This window comes from Engraulis encrasicolus, chromosome 12 (genome assembly GCF_034702125.1).
Source record: "Engraulis encrasicolus isolate BLACKSEA-1 chromosome 12, IST_EnEncr_1.0, whole genome shotgun sequence".
Lineage (NCBI taxonomy): Eukaryota > Metazoa > Chordata > Actinopteri > Clupeiformes > Engraulidae > Engraulis > Engraulis encrasicolus.
In genome coordinates, this window is record NC_085868.1 from 7,475,396 (window position 1) to 7,494,419 (window position 19,024).

Consider the following 19,024-nt stretch of genomic DNA (forward strand, 5'->3'; position numbering starts at 1 on the left):
TGAAATTGTACATTTTGAGTCTGCACCTGGCTAAAATAGATGGGTGTGAGTTTTTAATGAAATCCTATGGAGAGTATCATGATCTGCTTCTGTAGTCACAGTGCATGTTGACATGCATGCTTCTTTAGGTGTAATTCAGATTTCCAATGTTGACGGCATTCATACATCCCCAAACGATGTCAGTCCCACTACCATGCTTGACTAGCCAGGGGTCTGTATCTCGAAACTGTCTTTGCTAACGACGGTAGCAACATCCTTCGTAAGAGCCATCCTCTACTTCATACATATGGAAAGGTCCTGTCCTTTACCCTCACTGTAAACCCACAGGTTATATGGACCCAAATAGCCTACATGGGGTCTCTCGGATATAGATATATTGATTTCTTGTTTGAAACCCAAATGTTGTAGATAAACAGAACCTTTTTGACCACTTTGTATATACAACCTATGTCTTTGGATTGAAATAATCAAACAATTTGATTCACTGGCAACTGGAAATATTTCATTGGCTAGTTTGAAAAGCAAATACATTGGCCCCGCCCCCGCAACGTTTCTCAGGAACGCGTCCTCCTACTCGTGAGCAGGGCAGCAAGATGAGGACCAACAGTAGAAATTAATGACGAAATATTCAATGACAAATAAGCGGAAGAAACGGAGGAAAGAATACAAGGAATGGTGAGGGTAAGTGCACGCGGCCTAGTAGTGTGTCTAATCATGCAGTATCTCTTGTCTTTGGTAAGTGCTATCATACCAATGTGTAGTTAATGTCACAATGTATTTTCCATGCTTTGTATTAGGTATCCATCATTGGGCTGTGTATAGTTTTCAGTTCTGCACATGTTTTAGTCTACTTAAATGATCGAAACGTTTTTTTCTAGCTATTAGCTGCTAGCTTAAACTTGAAAGCAGCTAGCTGTTATGAGCATGTCTACAGTGCAATGTTGGTTAGCCATTTCAGTACCTCTTGTTTGATTGTCTCCAACAGTTAACACGTCATTGTTTATTTGAGGTTGCAACCGCAGATCATTTTCTAGTCTTTGTGAAGTGGTATCACTGCCCTGGTTGTTTTCTAAATGTTAGTCTTAGGCCACTCAGCCAGGCTGCTAGTTGTAGTTGCTAATGTTAGCATGTGCATGGGTGTAAAGGACCACTCTAATAGAAAACCATTCTTACATGTTATGTGCACCATTTTTCAAAACCCATAAACCTGAACCATTAATTAAGTAAAAAATAATTTGGGTTTATAATTGTATAGTTTTTAGTTAATTTACAAAATAAACATTTTTGATTGGATATCACATATGTGACGTCACAAGCCGAATTTCATGACTCCGGAAATATCGATTTTTACAAGAATTAAAACAAGATTTTTTAATGCTTCAGCGCTGTTTTATATGGCATTGTAGGCCTACTGTGGGTACTGGTAGTTGTTGTGCCTACATGTTGGCAAACCACTAGGTGGCACCGTTACCTCATATTTCAGAGCCATGGGTAGTGTTGTTTGTTTACTCCAACGAGACGAGGCAGGTAGAGCAGCTGAGCTAGCAAGCCAAAGTGCGACTCGAGATTAGTTGCAGACATGACGCTGTCCTGACTGACTATGAAGTTTGAAAATGTACTTCCGAGCAGGGCTCTAAATTAACACACGCCAACACGCCAAACACGGGTGAAAATTCATTTTGGCTAGTAGAAAAAAATACCTACCCGCCAATTTGGCTAGTAGCGCCCGAGTACAGTAACTTATGAACGGTAAACCGCTGCTCTGACGAACGTTATAGGGCGAGATTTCCTACATTACCCATGGACACTAGCGTCACGACGTAGCCTCCCACCGTGGGCTTTCCAGTGCATCGAGCGTCAACTCCATGCTGTTGCGCGCGCCAGGATTGAAAACATTTCAGACGACCAGCCTTCTGTCAGCTAAGCTGCGCTCACACTATTCTGACAGGCAGCTCTCCTCCTATGCTCTCGTCGCTTTCGCTACAACCCTTTTAACGTCACTACTGCTAGTATTACTATATGAACCTTGCTGTAACATGCTGCATTTTGAAGCATGAGTGGTTGTGGAACGAAATAGCGACCAGGGCAGAGGAGGAGAACCGACTGTCAGAGTAGTGTGACCGTAGCTGTCAGTTCAGTTGTCTTCTGAAATGTTCAGAGTCGTGGCGCAACTAAGTTGGAAAGCCCACGCCATCGGAAAGAAAAAAAAGCAACCAACGACGAAGCTGTGGAAGTAACAAAGGAAGCGAAGATTCCCGAGATATTATTTACTTTTAATTTAACTAGGCTTCTTGTCATTTTGTTGCGCATGGTAGAGAAGAGCTCCTCCTCTCTCCTCTCATTTTCCTCTCATCTCTTCTCCTTCCTTGGGGTGTGCGTATGTGAGATTTTGTAGTGTTTGGCTGTGTGCTTGGTTAATGTATGTTAAAGGTCTGTTATGTGAGTGGCTTGTGCGATGTGATTCAGCTGTTTTCAGAGGAATTGAACAAAAACTAATCAAATTAATTAGGCCTAAGTAATGAAAGTAAAAAATAAAGCAGAAGTTAAAAAATAATGAAAAAATATATAGCCTAGGCCTATAATATGCTTAATTATTATGTAGGCATATAGTAGCCTATGCAGGCCTATAGTGTATCTGTGTTGTAGAAACAGTTGGACAAAATGACCATTTAATTAGAAAAAAAATAACTAGCCTAATGCATAGTTTATTTTGGCGAGATTAAAAAAAATGGCTAGTTGAACTTCTGTTTGGCTGGTAAGAAAAAATGTCCACTAGCCAAATTGGCTGGTGGTGGAAAAAGTTGATTTAGAGCCCTGCTTCCGAGTCTACATTACAACTTAGTTCTTACAGATGTCATCACTTTTCAAACACAGTATGTTGATGTAATTTGTAAAGACCGCGATTGTTGTCCTGGCCATTGCAAAAACATACAGTAATCGCTAGCAGCTGGATAAATGACAAGGCTAACAATGTGAAACGATAGCAGCACGAAGACATGGGATTGACGGCAGGCAAGAATGGAGTGTTCGATCGTTGAAATTATAATTTATAGGAGCCCTGACAGGTACTGTATTTGGAAACGGATCGTGAGACTGCTAATGGAGCTCGCCTGGGTGTCAGTCAACACATCGGTGAGTAGGACTAGCTAGCCTGCTAGCTTCGTCGACCTACTGTGCTTTCAGGGTTGGGTGGGTGGAATAGCTGTAAATATGATACAGTATGTAACAGATGAAACACTTTCCGTAACTTTGGCTCCCTCCATTGACGGTTCAGCTACCGTAGACTACCGGTGTGAACATAGATTGTAAGTGTGTCAGATACATTATCTCCGTGTGAAATTTTCTACTCTTTTGGTGCTACTGGTAATTCCAGACTGTTTAGAAACCCCATGTTGCTACGTGTCTTTTGAGGTCGAGCTTACAATGTAACTGTTAGATATTCACCCCAACAGCGAAAATGTCGGGGGGAGGGGGAATGTGGGGGGGGGGGGGGGGCAGATTTGGCATGGTGTTAGATTTGCCATTCGTATCACTCCATGTCTGTGGACGGTGTCCTATATTTTATACAGTGGTGTTGTGCTTGGAAGTTTGCTTGGTATTGTGGAGACGTTCGGAAAGCTAATAAGCTAGCCGTGTAGTTGCAGAACTTGTGGTGTTAGACTTTCTATTTCATTGAAATTGAAAATATTTCTTTGCAAACTGTTCGCCGTCTTGGATAATGAACACCATGCACTCTACAACATAAAGAGATCGTATATTTGAACTATAACATCACTATCGTATCAGCACTCAAATTTCACAGCTCCCACAGTGTGCACAGATCCAGTTAGCCAAGGTGCTGCTAATGACCCGGTGCGTTCCATTCCCCACACTGTGCACTGTGTACTGAAATGCAGTGCACTTCCCTCCCTCAACTTAACGGCAAATAAGTGCAGATATTTTGGCTGACACAAGTGCGTGGATTGAGACACGATTTTTCATCTTCTGACATCAATTCCAGCTCGTTTTTGTTTTTGGGGGGCGGGACTAAGAGTGATGAAAACGGTTAAAACAACGTTTACAAACAGTCCTTACTACTGAACAAAACAACTTCTGTACATTAGAGTTCTGTTTTTAGACACATGAAAACACGTTTGAAACCATGTAAACTTATAGTTTTCTATTAGAGTGGTCCTTTAATGAGAGAGGGAGAGAGAGACAGAGAGAGAGTGTGTGTGTGTGTGTGTGTGCACGCGTGCAAGTGTGAATGATTGTTATAGTGTGGAAGTGTATTGATCTAGGGATGTCCCGATCAGCATTTTTTGCCCTCGAGTCCGAGTCAGTGATTTTGTGAATCTGCCGATACTGAGTCCCGATCCGATACTTTTATAATAATGAATTCATTTTTTGTTTAAAATACAAATTAAAATACAAAAGGCCTTTTAAGCAGACAAAATAACACATTTGCAGTGTCAAAACAAAACGGTTACACTTCTGTAGGCAGTGGGACTATTGGGTCAGTGCAGAATGACCATTTTAGATATTAGCTGTGTATATATGGCACTTTTTTTGCCGATCGGAATAGATCTGATCCGATTAGTCTGATCGGAATGAAGTGTATAGGCCTACATTACATTGACCTCGAACGTTCGAATACCTGCCACGCACGGTTACCAAGGACAGTGGTTAGTAACAGGCCGGGCATGGTTGAAACTGCGATAAACATGAAAGTATCGCTTAGGGCTGGGCGATATGGAAAAAACAAGGCCGACAGGCGGACAACAGATGCGTCCCTCTATGCCAGTTCCAACTATGCCATTCCTCCCCCCCCCCCCAAACGCCCCCCTGGCCTCCTCCTAGCCTGTCAACGCCCCCCGAGGATGTACTTTTTGTTTATTGGTCATCATGGACACTCCAAATATTGTGGCAGGCAGCAAGGCAGCAAAATGGCGAGACATGGCTTTATTTTTTGCAGTTTAGGGTATAATAAGCTTATCATCATTCTTGGATTTGGAAAAGAACCATAGGCTATGATTTGAAATTTCACATAGCCTAGATGAAGTGAACATTACAAATTACCAGACATTTATTAGGCCTAACAACCTTTAGTATCACGCCATTTCAGCATTATGTGCATGTGGGAAAGAATCTAAACATCGACAAATAATAAATAAATAAAACCGTTTGGGTGAATCATGCGCTTATGGACTTTTTTTCAATACCAGCTTCACCGTCAAGGCACAAAGCAGTGAAACTCAATTACCCAGAATGCTGCACGTGCGCTCTCTGGTGATTCTGGAAAACAAACATGGCGGCAACTCGCTTTACTACCTTAATAATGTGTTAATCCGACGCTAGATTTCTTAACTGATGAAAATCGAAGGCAGAAATCAACATTGTAGTGTCTAAATATGAGGTCGATTGGTCTATTTGTGGCGTACATCACGATCGGCTGAGTTGTTGGCCTCACGTTTGTCAGTTAGCCTGTGGCTAGGCTACTTCTCGCCAACGTTAGCATCCGGTTTAGTATAGAACGCTTGCACGCATTCGCTCCGGTCCAAAATGGCAAGTCTGCCGCCTTGTGGCCACAGGTAGGAACAATCGAAGGAATGCGTTTCAGACACAATTGAAGGAATGCGTTTCAGACGGACGGACGGACGGACGGACAGACCCTCTTATAGAGATGCTGGGACGCATCTAAAAACTATATCACGATATGGATTACTTTACATCACGATAACGATATATATCACGATATAGCACAATTGCATACGTTTTCAGTTATTCTCTTTGTTTGCTCTTTATTTTTTCATGTCGCAAAACAACCTTTCTTTAAAATGGTTACGGTTACATGAACTTATAGTGTGTATTGTGACAACATGAAATACAATTAAATGATATTCAATTGTATAAAACTGATAAAATTACTATCACGATATAAACGATATAGGAGAAAGGTCACGATATACACTTTTATATCACGATAATGATATATATCGTCATATTGCCCAGCCCTAGTGTCGCTTGCTTTATTTATAATTTTAGTCTTTCTGAAAGTGCAGCGGGAAGCGACACTGCTGTACTTAATCTTGCGCTTATGGGCAGGTTCGTAACAGCGGCACTCCGGCGCGCTGTTGTCACCAGTTCACTTAAAACACCTCACAAACAAGAAAGAAGTCTGTGGATGAGAGTACGAAGCCAGGATTGGTGGAAGAGAGTTGTTCTGTAGGAATTCAGCGACCAATATGGTGTTAAAACGTTAGGATAACCAGAGCTTCATTTGTTAAAATATGTGACACGATTGTGTCACAAACAACCAAGTGGAATAGACTGTATACATGGACCATCTGATCGGACTACACCACCTCTTCTAGTCCGATTAGAATTCTGATCCGATCAAAGAAATCTAGTCCGAATGGTCCGTATACAAGGGAATTCCTGATCGGATTAGAAAAATATCCCTATTCTAATCGGATCAGAAGTGCCCATGTATACATACCTAATGACATACTGAGAACGAATTGAGCTTTTATTTTGATACGCTTCCTGCAACCTGTGCTTAGAAACCGTTGCTACGACGGCTCCCTTGTTGTTCATATCCTGAAACTGTCTGTAATTATCTGTAAAAACAAGCACTAGAAGGAAAGTCAGAAGCTAAATTGATCCTTATGTTAACAAGTGATAGGATTAAGTTATGTTAGAAGTTGAAAGTTAAGATAACAAGTAGATAATTCTATTTTCTACCATGGTCAACTATAACACCGACTACGCCATACGGAGGGTTAGGCCGTAAAAGAGTGTAAACCCATAGATATATTACTGATGCAACTCAGGCATCACAGGTTCGTGCACCATAAGACAGAGACGTGAGTTCCACAATTATGATTTATTTTCTGTATTCAAATTGTCTTTAAGATCATTCTTTTTAAAAGCATTTTACAACATGTCATAATCAAAAGGTGTCCATTCCCTTGCACCATGCAGAATAATACACAGACGGAGACTTGTCAGCGTACCACAGGTGCGACAGAAAGGGACCTACGCGCTATGCAGGGACGGTAGCCGCCAGGCGCACTTCCAAACGCGCGCTGGACTTGGCTTGTCCGTTCGGCACGGCAACAGACATGCGCAGCGCAGCACTTCACTGCGGACACTTCAGAGGCACGCTTGCGCCGGTAGACAAAACAGCAGCCTTCCTCACCTGTCATTGTAAACATGCACACGCTACAATTAATTCTACTGGACACACATTGTTAAAACACTGTTAACGGGTCACACTCATACACACATACATACCTGTCATGTGAGTTTGGGGGACATCCAATCACGCACCATTTCACAAGTCAATCACCAACTGGGAACACGCATAGACAAAAGGCATGTAATACCGGTAACCATAACTGTATCAACGCACTCACAGGAGATGTGATAACTCACCGTCAGTCCAATCAGTCAAATGCACGAATCCACAACAGCCACCTCGGGCCTCACGCCATCACAACAACACAAGCAGTCCCGGAAGAGGAAAGAGGGCATCACGTACCCTTATCTGCCTAGAAATAGCGGAGTGAAAGCCTGCTCAACCAATCCGCAACGGCCCATGGGAATTGCCGTGACGCACGACATCAATTAACCCTGTTTCATTAAAAAGATTGTTTTTTAGATGTATGCACAAGATTGTTGAGTCTGTTAAAACACTAGGCTACAGTCTATTTTTTGTTGTTTTCACCTGCATATTGTCGGAAGGTTCAGTAAACATCAAAGTTAACTTCCATCAGATAATGGGGTCGTAGGCATGTGCAATTTTTCTCAGTCATTTCAAATTGGTGTTAAAGTTTGGTTTTCACTTCCAAGTTGAAGTTTATGGTCTATAGAACAATTTGAGTTCGAGTGTCAAACACACAGATTACAAAATGGCCTGCGGGGGGCGCTCTAAAATATATAAACTGCTATAACTTTTGATTAGCTAAACCAAATTTAACATATGAGGTATGTATGGATTCAGCATGAAGAGGAGAAACTGGTGGGCTAAGTATTTTGTTACCGGGTTAAAGACACACTATGTAATAAACACACTTTTAGCCGATGGACAGCAAAATTCAGGGTTTTTTTAAGATAAAGGGTGGAAATGCCCTTCAAGTTGCAATGAAGCATCATTTATTGTTACAAGTTACTGTAAATAAAGCCTGGGATATCATTCAACTTGATTTGTTCAGAATATCCCTGAAGCACAGAGAAACCTAGGATACCTATACACAAATATGGCTGCATAAAGCCTATGTGATATTTAGCACCCAACTTGCAACTTTGAGTTTATGAATTTAGGATCATGAGTATCAACTTTTTTTCAATCAAGCCATATTCTATTCACACATAAAACCACCAAAAAAAATTATATCTGGAAGAAAATAAATCAATAATAATAATAATAATAATAATAATAATAATAATAATAATAATAATAATTAATAATAAGACTGCATTTCCGGAGAGACAATGCTGTTAGTATGCTTGCGGCTTATGCACACACACACACACACACACACACACACACACACACACACACACACACACACACACACACACACACACACACAGATGTTGTATACACACACAGAAACAAGAGGGAAAGAGATAAAGGTCTGAGTGTGTGTGTGTGTGTTTGTGTGTGTGTGTGTTTGTCTGTCTGAGAGAGAGAGAGAGAGAGAGAGAGAGAGAGAGAGAGAGAGAGAGAGAGAGAGAGAGAGAGAGAGAGATATGTGTATGGATATGCTTCAGGTGCCTTTCAGCAATGGGTGGGTATGGAGAGGTAAGGGTGGGATTTGAACCTGCAACCCTCTGACAGACCAACACCCTACCCAGTAGGCCACTGCCACTTACTGTAGGCCTATGCCACAGCAGCATTAGGCCACGGTTGCCCAGGTGACAGCAGAGGTCTAAAATTCTACAAAGCTGCATGTGTGTGTGTGAGTGAAGTACGAGTGAAGATTCTAAAGGTGACAGTGTGGCAGACAATAGCTGAGTAATATATGCAGCCTTATTTTTACGTTGTCTCCAATCTCCAAAAGTTTTGCAAGTTGTCAGATGATATTGACACACAAATGGCACAACCCTGCTCTTCATGTCAAAGCTGAGATCACTTTTCTAGGCCAAATGGTTCAGTCAAAAAAATGACATATTCAGGCCTATGCGCTGAGCTGTTCACACATTTTTTTCTAAGTGAATGAGGTCACATCATAGGGATTTTAAAACTGCTTTCTCTGAAACATTTTTGAGAGTTGTCTTATGATCTTCACACAGTTTGTATTCAGCCAAGACCTCTCTGACAATGCCTTTACCTAGTTGATACCTACCGGTAGTTAAAAACCCCAGGACAGGTCACCTCTCACTCTAACTGCCACAGTTTGTGACATCATCATCTTGACCATTCTACCATTCATTTAAATGAGGGGGGAAACAGAGAGAAAACTGAGGAAAAATACTCTGGTGAACGAATGAAAGGGGGTAGTCCAGCGAAAAATACACCACCCTGAGCCCTTTTCGAGTCGTTCGTTTTGGCACTCAAACCGTGTCTCTATCTCGAACACTGCAATGATTCAAAGCCGCCGTACTAATGAATGGCGATTCCCATAGGCTGAGGTGAATGGAAAAATGTAGAATAATAATAAACTGTTGATGAACAATTAGTATGCTTTCCCGCAAGCATATTAAATAAACTGTTGGAGAACAATTAGTATGCTTGCTGGGGGCAAGCAGAGTTATTTGGCAAGCATACTAAATAATACTATAGGACTATTTCATACATGGTTGACACAATCATCTGCTGTTATGAGGACATTTCTGTCATCTGGGAACTGTCCATTTGTTACCAGCGTTTACAGGAATCTACATTTGCCACAAATGCCTGCCAATCTGGTAACAAATGAACAGTTCCCTAGATTTGGACTACACTACCAAAGATGCAGTTTCCAAAGATGTATTCCAACTAGAGGTGAAGTGCAGCTGTACTAGTACTTGTACAAATAGACCTGCCAGATCTCGGTGCAAGTGCATGGCGGCAGAGTTAAAGTGCACACGTCTGTGCAAGTGCACATGCAATTTCTAAGACTGACCACTGACATATGCATCTGTTCTCTGTCATAGTTATTGTAGAGTGGATTATTAAATGTTAGCCCTATGGTCTTCTGTTTGCTTTTTGAATGCAGGAAAAAATTATGTTCCCCATAGTATTCACCATTATTATTATTATTATTATTATTATTATTATTATTATTGATTTACTTTCTTCCAGATATAGAGTTTTTAAGTTGTGAATAAAATGGTGGCCTGACTGAAAAAAAGCTGGTACTCATGATCCTAAATTCATAAACTCAAAGTTGCAAGTTGGGTGCTAAATATCACATAGGCTTTATGCAGCCATATTTGTGTATAGGTATCCTAAGTATCTGTGTGCTTCAGGGATATTCTGAACAAATCAAGTTAAGTGATCACCCAGGCTTTATTTACAATAACTCGTAACAATAAGTTATGTTTCATTGCAACTTTGAGGGCATTTCCACCCTTTATCTTAAAAAAGTCCTTATTTAGCTGTCCATTGGCTAAAAGTGTGTTTATTACATAGTGTGTTGTTAATCTGGTAACCAAATACTTAGCTCACCGGTTTCTCCTCTTCATGCTGAATCCATACATATCTCGTATGCTAAATTTGGTTTAACTAATCAAAAGTTATAGCAGTTTATATATTTTAGAGCGCCCCCCGCAGGCCATTTTGTTATCCGCGTGTTTGACACTCGAACTCAAATTGTTTTTTAGACCCTAAACTTCAATTTGGAAGTGAAAACAAAACTTTAACACCAATTTGAAATGACTGAGCCTAATACGACCCCACTAAGAGTCCTCGTCATTGCATCAGGGTTCAACTGGTTGTGTCTTTTGCACAATTATTTGCGTGCAGTTAGTAATCTGCTGGATAGTAGACTGATACATAGTCTAGGATATGAGGCAAAAACATGTTGCAGATAACCTGACCACTGACCACTGCTTTTGACATCAAATCCTCAAAATCTTAAAATTTCATAATTTATTTCACAATTATTTTCATCTGTTGCCATATCATTCGTTCTTCAAGGTGATTGGTTGTGTGTAGGTGTGATATTCCTTTATAAAGATCCAGACATGCCACTCTTCTTCACTACACCTGTTTTCCTGTCTCCACACGAGAGCAGCTTCTCTGATTCCACTCCGATCACCATTTACAGGTAATTACAATATATTTGAAATATATCAGATTAATTATTGCCTTCTTAAATTGCTTTTCTTTTGTTTCATAGCCTACGATAAGACTAACGTTTTTTCTATTACCTGGCATTTTCAATGGTGTAACTTCTGTGATGTACTGTAGAACGCCTGGGTTTGTGTGATGTTGCCTTGAGTCCATAAATCTGTCATGCAACCTGTTATTTGTTACAGACATCAGAAGACAACATGAAGCTTGCCGTGCTTTCCATCTTTGCCATGTGCCTCATTGCCGTCTGCTTTGCAGCCCCCGTGAGTAGGCCTATGTTTGCAATGAGTAAATGGATGCTAAACAACATTTTTAAGAAAATGATAGGTTAGATGTAAATAAGTATACAAAAATGAAATGAAAACTATATATAAAATAAACAAAAGTGTAATAAATGTGAAAACTGTTTTGTTTTCAGCATGACGACGGGCATATTCGAGAGAGACGCTCTTCCTCTAATGAGGTGAGTGCCTATTCTCTTTTCCATTCAAACAACTGTAAGAATTGAACATCAGTCAATACTGCTCCACACTGGTCAACACGGGAATAAAATGTCTTAAACCTTTACAAATTCAAGGGTTGAATAACACTTAACCGGGTATCGACACAAATGCCATCAGTGCTGGCATTTCATCATCACCACCTAACTAACCTAACAGAGACAGTAGGCTACAATACATTACAACCTAATTTGTTTGTTTGTTTGTGCTTTGGGGGATGTTGGAAGCCAACGTTGTTGTTTATTTGCTATTTTGTTTTTTGTCAATTGTATGACGACATGACTGTTGCTAATTCTTTATATTCCTTACAACAGTAGCAGCATGTTGGGGGCTTGGGGGTGGAGGCCATTTGTTTTCAATTGCTTTATAACATGATGACTCCTATTTCTTTTTATTCCTGCAGGGATTCAGGGGTTTTGGCGGCTTTGGGGGCTTCAACCCCTACCCTCCCCCCCCTTTCTTTTACCCTCCACCGCAGAACAACAACAACAACGCCCTGCTGACTATACTGCCCTTTCTGGTGGCCCGGCTGACCTCCACCTCAACCACTACTACCACCGGCTAGACAGAGACCACAAACATTTAAAAAATGATGCAAGACTTATAGAATCAATTTAACATCTTCCAGAGTTTTTCTTTGGTCCCATATTATTGTCTAAGTGTTGAATTAACACTTTTTTATCGTGCATTTTTTACCGTGCACCTGTCTGCACTGCACTGGCTACAGGCCAGTGATGGGACACCAGGGTTCCGAAGCTACAATTCAGGGCCTCTTATTCCAAATTTCACCTGTCCAATCAGGTTATCACTTGGTTAAGTTTGAAAAAGTAAAACCAGGTCATTTGTAATATGTGGCACTGGATTATAGCTTCTGAATCAATCAATTCAGAGAATGTTGCACATATTCCAAACGAGCTGGTTTTACTTCTTCAAATTCGAGATGGTTTTACCTGCCCTACTCAAGGTGGTCATTCAATTGGCTTAACACACCTGGTTGAATTGGACAGGTAAAAGCTTGCTCATCACTGTCTGCACTGTAAATGTCAGTGTTCGTTCAAAACTTAATTGCATTACTGTAGGCTATGTGTAGTGTTATATTAGTAGTGCTAGGTGAGGCTTTTTCATGGAATTGTAAGGCATTCCACTGATGGAAAAGGTGCACGATTTGAGGCTATAAGGGAAGAGCCAACTAGAAGGGTATTGAAATAGAACAGTAGAATTACTTCAATAGAAAGCTTGAATTAGTAAACTAAAAGAGTGTTAAATTAACTGCAAAATGTGTTGAGTGCTGCTGACTCTATGTCTAACCACAGTGTTGCCCCTGCTTTTAGATGGTGGCTGTGATATTGTGTGACATTGATTCCATGTAGTCAAATAAAGACCACTAAAACTCATATATCTTGCTTGTTGTGTTTCTGCTGCCTGCAAGAGTTCAAAAAGGATGCCTTCACAAACCAAAACGATTTTGTGTTCATTTTTATTATTCATTCTCTTCAGCAAAATGTAGCCCTTCCCTTTCCAATTCAAAAAATGTTTTTGTGTTCCAGTCCTTCAATTCTAAACACTGATTGAATCCCCTCACCGTGCTCACCCTAACATTTGTCTATTATGCAGCGACCCGAAAATAATTTAAAATTTCCTGCCATGTGCAAACTCTTCCTCTCCTTGTGCACCCTGCCAAAGAGGGAGCGTACCTATATGTTCCCCGGTCCTATGTTCCCCGGGTCGTTCCCCTGTCTTTGTATGGGACCGGGGAACTTAGGACCCTTTTTTTGAAAATCATCATCATTATAATGTCCATTGTCCAAATCATTATAATGTCCATTGTTGTTGTAATTTTCAAACTCTGTTTTTTGTATAATTTGTATAATTTATAATGTTGAGTATCTCATGGATCCTCTCGGGGTCATAAATAACCCCAGGGGTGTTTTGATTATAAATCCCAGATGGTCCAAATCTCACAAAAATCATTCACAACATGCACAACATATGTATTGACATACCCCTAGAAGGCAGAAATGGTGTATGAAAATATGTGCCCGGGGTCATAAATGACCCCAGTTGGTCGCTTTAGGGTTATAAAGGATTTGCCACCTACAATAAACCAATCACCTGAAAAACATCCTCTGTAGGGGGGAATGATGAAACTTTGTTTAGAGGATTTGAGGACAAAAACAGTGTATGGTGGTGGTCGCTTTGCAACATATTTGTTTTGCATCACATCCTACAGTATCCAGAGTCGATTGTTTGTCAGTCTACCTGTTACTCAGTAACCACACAAGTCACAGTTGTGAAAATTTCACATGCTTATTCATTCACCGTAAGGGAGAAGGACATTAGGACACTATCCTGCAACACATAGGCCTAGCTGCTGTCCCAGGACACCCAGATGCTGTACTGGGACAACAAGACACTGTCTTTGGACACTGAAATGCTGCCCTAGGACATCAGGACAATGTCCTGGGACACAAGTACACTGTGTACACTTACACTGTGTACACTTTCTCCCTTTTTTGTACTTGAGGGTATATTTCTGATTATCGGTCAGCTCCTAAGCTTGGAGTTGCATCAATCAACTATTGATATATATATGAGGGAGCAGTGGATGACTATCGGTGAATCCCATTACATCCCTTAGCTTAGACCTAAGCCTTTCCCCTTTGCCTCTGTTTTGTGCGTCCACGTGTGAGGGTAGTGGCATCGTGGTTCACTTTCAGACAGATGGGTAGGGGTAGGACACCAGACTCCACGACGAAGGGCTACGACAGGTATCCCTGAATGCATTGCGAATTCATTTAAAATTTGGCGGCAAGCCGCGGCACCCACCAGAGCACACAAGTTTAAGTATTTTCACCGCAATTGACGGTTTTAAAGTGGTAATAATTATTCCATTGTTCCAATAATTATTCCAAGTTCAATATTGTCGTAATGTGTGACGGCCCTTTTCTTCTAACTCAATTGGCATTTGCAACAATGTTGCTACATGAGCGAGGGGAGAGAGTGACAGTGCCATTACAGGATTAGTGTATAATTTAGTGTCTAATTTTGTCACAGTCCAAATGCCCTTACATGTAGGGTCTGAAAACAGTTCCTGCAAGCTGGAAAAATGTTTTTTTGCAATGAAAAGTCAATGTCGGAATGGCGGTATGTCGGAATGGCGGTATGTCTGAATGGCGGTATGTAACCATTATGGTGCTGTCTCCACCTAGCAGGATTTTTTTTTTGCAGGTTATTTTTTTTCTCCTGTTTAGGTGTAAACGCAACATGTGGATAAAAATAAATCCTCCATTGAAACAAATGAGTTTCAGCCCCACAGATAGGATATTTTTTTCTCCTGCTTTTTATACCTGGATTTTAAATATATGCTGCGTGGAAATGGAGGGCCAGAACCAATGCAATCAGGAGAAAAAAAACATCCACATATAATAATATCCAGCTACGTCGAAACAGCACCTATATGTGGGAATGAGTGTCGGGTAGGCTATAGAGAGGAAGAACAACTGGATGCGGTAAAAAAAAATATAGAACGGGGCGGGTGAAAGAATGGAGGATGATGTGAGGGTAAACAGGAAACCATGAGTGAAAGGATGGAATGAAGGATGGGCTGAAAGAAATCAGGTTGTTGGGAAAGGACAACAGTAACTTCATACCGTTACCTATAGGCCTACTGCCCTGTGTGTGTGTGTGTGTGTGTGTGTGTGTGTGTGTGTGTGTGTGTGTGTGTGTGTGTGTGTGTGTGTGTGTGTGTGTGTGTGTGTGTGTGTGTGTGTGTGTGTGTGTGTGTGTGTGATTGCATCATGTTCACCTTAACGTTTTTGCGTCACCCCACAGTAAGTTGGGAGACAGAGTTATTTCTATACATCTATTTCCCGATCATTTCCTTTGTCTTCTCCCTGACTAAGAATATGACATTTTCACAATTTTGACTTGTGTGGTTACTGAGTGACCAGTACAATGACAGATAATCTGCTCTGGGTGAATGCTGTAGGATATGATGCAAAACACTTTGTCAAACTTTGTTTTTGTCCTCAAATCCTCAAAACCTAGTTTCATCATTTTCCACATTCAGAGGATGTTTTCCAGGTGAGTATTGTAGGTGGGAAATCCTTTATAAAGGTCCAGAAGTGACACTTTTCGCTACACCTGCATTCCTGTCTCCACAGAGCCAGCTTCTCCTGCTCCGCTAAATAGCCTTTACAGGTAACACATACTATACAACTTTGCACAAAGTGTGGAATGATTAGACTTGTTCTGCATGAGGGCAAATCTGTAATGTATATTTTTATTGCAGACATCAAAAGACAGCATGAAACTTGCCATCTTTGCTGTGTGCCTCATTGCTGTCTGCTTTGCAGCGTCTGTGAGTAAAATGACATGTTATAATTATTGTAATTGGAGTTAGTCAAAAAGTCTATGCATCTCTGAAGGCAGCTTGTTTAGCTACATTGTTATATGCATATTGTATTATTCACCCTGAAGTGGACATTATTTGTGGATGTAGATGATAGTTGGGGAGGGAGAGGGAATAGGTTTTATTTAGGGAAAGAAAAACAAATGGAATATGAAGCTTTAATTGTCAATTGTAATGTTTATATGTGAAATCAATAAAGGTAAATGAAAAGGGTAATGTGTGTAACCTTTTCCCTCCCAGAATGATGAGCATGTCCGAAAGAGACGCTCTTCCAGTGAGGAGGTGAGTATCTGTTTTCTTTTCCATCCAACATCCAAACATTTGTAGAATTAATACAGTCAGTACTGGTCTAGGCCATGAATTATAGTCTTTTGGCCATCATGTATGTATATCAAGATATTTAGTGGATTTAAAAAAGAATTGCCACACAGCCTAGTTGACAGGTGCATTTGAGATGACCCATACGATGCTGAGAAAAAAAAACTATAAAACTCCAGCACTGAACATATCGCTTTATCTTAATGTAGGCCTTTCATTTTATTCGAAATGTCATGAATACAGTGAAATGGACAATATGTGGGACTTCTGGTGAACTTGATTCAAAAATTAATAACATGCACCATATTGGTTCCTTTTGCCTTTCTCGGTTTCTAGAACAATAGAGGGATGAACTTTGGGGGGTTCGGAGGATTTGGGGGATTTGGAGGCTTCAATCCGTACCTGCAGAACCCCTACTACTACTACCCACCACAACAGAACGACAACAACAATGCCCTGCTGGCTTTGCTGCCCCTGCTGCTGGCCCAGCTGACCACCTCTACTTCCACCACCACCACTGCTCCTACTCCTGCTACTACATAATAACACACACACACACACACACACACACACACACACACACACACACACACACACACACACACACACACACACACACACACACACACACACACACACACAATTCTAAACAAAAACATATCAATTTTAATAAAAATTGTCAACAAAAGGCTTCACTGTGTCAGTATCACTATGCCCTGAAGAAGGCTCAACTGCCGCTACGCGTGGGCCATTTTAAAAGTCCTTAATGGACATGTCATAATAATAAAGACATTTTAACTATACTTTTTGGAGTGCCTTGGTGAAGAAAAGTTTTTTCTCTTTTCAAGCAACTTTTTTGACATTGAACCTTGAACCAAAGAGCACCCACAAGAATACTTTTTCATCTTTCTAAAGGGACTGAGCACGCTTCTGACTTCCAAATAACTTTCTTCTTTTTAATACTTCAGGAGGGTGTATGAAATACAATATTATTAAAATCAAAAACTCAACAAAAAGTACATTGACGTGAGACAGGTCAACCACACGAAAATGAGCTATAGGTTTCCCCTCTTAAGTAGCTTCAGTACAAGTTAACACGATGTAACACACAATTAGCACAGCAATCACATCTAGTTGAAAATAAGCATGCATGGAAGAGAATCATTAACACAGCACACAAAATTACACTCGGCATAAGGCCTGAGCACTGCACGTGAGAAGCTACTGTAGGGCGGTCCTACTGGCCCAATTACAGGTGTGTGGTGCACCCGACACGGTCAACACACAATAAATCAATACACTAAGAAACAAAACAGAAATCAAACGTACATTAACCTAACAAAAGAAATAGAACACACGCACCTACACATGCATTCACACACTCTCGACTGAGAGTCCCAGGCAGCGCGCAACGAGTCACCAAACACACTCTCCAAATGCATTCCACGGACAGTTCCAAGCGCGCACCGCGCGTCACTTAACACAGTCTCCACACGCAGATACAAAGTCTTAAAGTCCAGTGGCAAATCCTCCAATTATGTATTTCTGACCAATAAACTTGCATTTTTGGGCAATCCCAAAAGACATGGTGGTGGTTTGCTCTTTGTTGACCACATTCTCTCCAGCAGACAGGGGTGGTGTCCAGGCACGTAGACATGGGCGGGCCTGGGAGGGCCTAGGTCCGCCCACTTGACATCCAGGCTAAATTCGAAACGGGAGGCAGTGACTCGATGACTCTCCTCCTACATAAACATGTCACTGATCAGATAGGTCAAGTTAGCTGATGAGGCAGCCGTTACGAACGGCACTAACGAGTGTTACAGCGATTATATGGCGGGAGTTACGTTCATCACGTTAGCGCTTAGCTTACGCATGCTATTTGAACGGTGAATGATCGTCAGACGGCGGAATCGTAAAATAGGCTATAAATAGATCTAGCGACAGCATATTTAGATACTACAATGTTGATTTATCCATTCGATTTTCAATATCTACATACATAAGTGTCAGAATAAAGAGTATGATAAGGTAGTAGCTTGGGTAGTTGGGTAGTTGGGATGTTTGTTTTTCAGGTTTCCGGTTGAGAGGTAGGTGGCGCACAGCATGTTGGGTACCAAGGCAGCGAAATCAGCATCTGATGCTGCCCTCAAATATCCCTGTTACGCCCACAAATGCAGTCAACTTCCAAGGGAGGAAATAAAGCAATTTTTCATTTCGATCCACACTTCATGACTCGATGTCCAGTTAGCTCACTGGAAGGACAGCTGCTTCCCTGTTTCGAATTGAGCCCCAGCCCGTCCCATCTAATGAGAAGAGAAGTCACACCCACGACAGTCGACTCAACTTGCCTCATAGAACTGTAGCACTGACCGATAATTAGTCATTTTGTAAAGATAAATCTAGTTAATCTTCTATTATTTCCACTATTTCAATTTCAGAGAATATTTTAATAATATTGCGTGTTGAAACTCCAATTAGATTGTAATTAGGCTACATGATCCAACGTGCCCCTCCCCTTGTACAACGTCTCTG

At 41.0% G+C, this 19,024-nt stretch overlaps 1 long non-coding RNA gene across 1 annotated transcript; it reads right to left on the minus strand.

Annotated features, from left to right (window-relative positions):
* Positions 1–6,982: 6,982 nt before the first annotated feature.
* LOC134459256 (uncharacterized) lies at positions 6,983–7,511 on the minus strand. The gene is made up of 3 exons (XR_010036826.1): positions 7,417–7,511; positions 7,276–7,333; positions 6,983–7,180 (listed from the first exon to the last, which is right to left on the minus strand). It is a non-coding gene; the product is annotated as an uncharacterized LOC134459256 (long non-coding RNA).
* Between the last annotated feature and the right edge of the window lie 11,513 nt (positions 7,512–19,024).